This window comes from Sinohyriopsis cumingii, chromosome 14 (genome assembly GCF_028554795.1).
Source record: "Sinohyriopsis cumingii isolate HCF-2022 chromosome 14, ASM2855479v2, whole genome shotgun sequence".
Lineage (NCBI taxonomy): Eukaryota > Metazoa > Mollusca > Bivalvia > Unionida > Unionidae > Sinohyriopsis > Sinohyriopsis cumingii.
This window is the reverse complement of record NC_142974.1, coordinates 66,515,885-66,518,192: the sequence shown is the minus strand read 5'-3', so window position 1 is coordinate 66,518,192 and position 2,308 is coordinate 66,515,885.

The following is a 2,308-nucleotide window of genomic DNA, read 5'->3' as shown; positions in this document are numbered from 1 at the left end:
TTCGGTGGCCCCGGTGTTGAAACCGATGGTGACACGCGGATTGCACGCCTTGAAAGATGCGGCACTGAGGCAAGGCAAAGAATTTCTCCAAAATGTCATCATCGACAAACAAAACCCTAAAGAAGCCTTCATGAGGGCAGGCAAAAATGTCTTGCTGCAAACGGGCAAAGACATTTTAGGCCAACGAGAAACACCTATAAATGCCGTGCACACTACCGAGTCAGGCATTCAGCAAGGACAAGGCAGAAAGAGACGACGAAGAAAACACCCTTTCACCAGACTTCAAGCGAGAAAGGCCAAGAAAAGAAGAACCGTTCGAGACTTAGACGTTTTCGATTATTGAGAAAAGAGACAAAAAAATGATGCACCGAGAATCTTGCGCTTGTTCCAAGACGGAACTGGATCTGTTTGCCATGCCCCCTACCATGATGACCATGCAAGAATCCCAGTGGGTGGAATTTCACCCCGTCTCCTCACTGACCGATTCCGCTCCCATAGAGTTTGAAATCAAAGGACAGCCCGAAGATTACATCGATCTGAATAGCAGTTACTTGTACCTGAAAGTCAAAATTCTAGATAAGACTGGAGATGCTATAGACGATGAAGCAGTAGCTCCCGTCAACAATTTCATGCATTCCTTGTTCAGTGGAGTGGACTTGTACTTGAATAACAAACTGGTCAGTAGCAGCATGGATACTTACCCTTATCGTGCCTACCTGGAAAATCTCTTGACGTACGGAATAGATGCCAAGAACACTCATCTCAATGCCTGTGTGGTATGGGAAGCTGACGAACCTACCAAGTTTGAAATATTGGAAACTGATGAAAAGAAAGACAACAATGATGGATTTGTAGAACGAAGAAAGAGAATCACGGGAGCCGACACAAGTTTAGAACTGATGGATCGTTTGCATTTGGACATGTGGTTGCAAGAAAAGTATTTGCTGAACGGGGTGGATGTCCGCCTGAGACTGAATCGTAGCAGTGCCGCTTTCCATTTGATGGCTGATAGTGACGGTTACAAAACCAAAATCCTAGAAGCCAGACTCTACGTACGCCGTGTGGAAGTGTTACCTAAAGTGGGAAACGACATCAGTCAGACGTTGAGTAGAACGACCGCCAAGTATCCCATACGACGCGTGGAAGTGAAAACCTTCACCATTCCCAAGGGACAGCGATCCATGATCGAAGATCATCTGTTCCAAGGACAGTTACCCAAACGTTTGATCGTTGGTATCGTCGAGAATACAGCCTTCAACGGAGCTGCCGAAAAAAATCCTTTCTACTTTCAACACTTTGGCGTGTCCAAAATCGAAGTCAGTCGCGATGGCAAGACCTTGTGTACCCGACCTTTCGAACCTGACTTTACCAAGAAGAATTACTTGAGATCGTACTTGTCCCTGTACGAAGCCACCGGACAGTTAGGAACCAATACCAGTCACGGTATTACGTACGAGGATTATGCAGGAGGCTACGCTTTGTGGGCTTTCGATTTCACTCCAGACCAAGGCAGCGACGAGGGACATTTCCACCCTATAAAATCCGGCCAGATTCGTGTGGAAATTCAGTTTAAAGACCGAGACCCTGATGAAACGGTGAACGTCATCCTGTATGCAGAATTCGATAATACCATAGAAATCAACAGTTTGAGAGAAGTCATCCTAGATTACTAGAAACCATGGAAGACTGTTATCCCTCTTTATCTAGTGGAGAAACTTTTAGTGTTGGATTATTGTTAAAAAATGTTAGAGTTCTTGTTGTTTAGTGTTAAGTGATTTTTGAATAAAAAATGTTGTGTTTTGAAAAAAATTGTTTGATGTTATATTGTTGGATTATTGTTAAAAATGTTAGAGTTGTTGTTTAGTGTTAAGTGATTTTTGAATAAAAAATGTTGTGTTTTGAAAAAAAATGCCTTTGTCTTTTGTTTAGCTATAAGAATGTTGGATTGATGCTCTTTCATTTCTTACTATCCCTCTCATGACACTCACTAAACGTTGCGACTCAAAAACCGTGTGGGGGATGTTTTCCTTCACGTCCGCGCTTTAACTTTAAGAACCGGGTTGTTTCCAGTCTAACCATCCATTGTCGACTCATCCTCCTAAGAAGATGTGCTCCAAACTAGCTAAACTGAACGAAGCCTACGTGAATTTGCATAGGGTCAGACACAGTCTGATACCGAAGCCAGAAGAAATAGAGAATGTGAGAATGTTAAAAATCACTGAAGACCTGATAGAAGAGCTCTTCAGAGAAGAAATGAACAGGGAAAAAGAAGAATGGACAGAGAAGTACAGACTTCAGAGACAGCAGC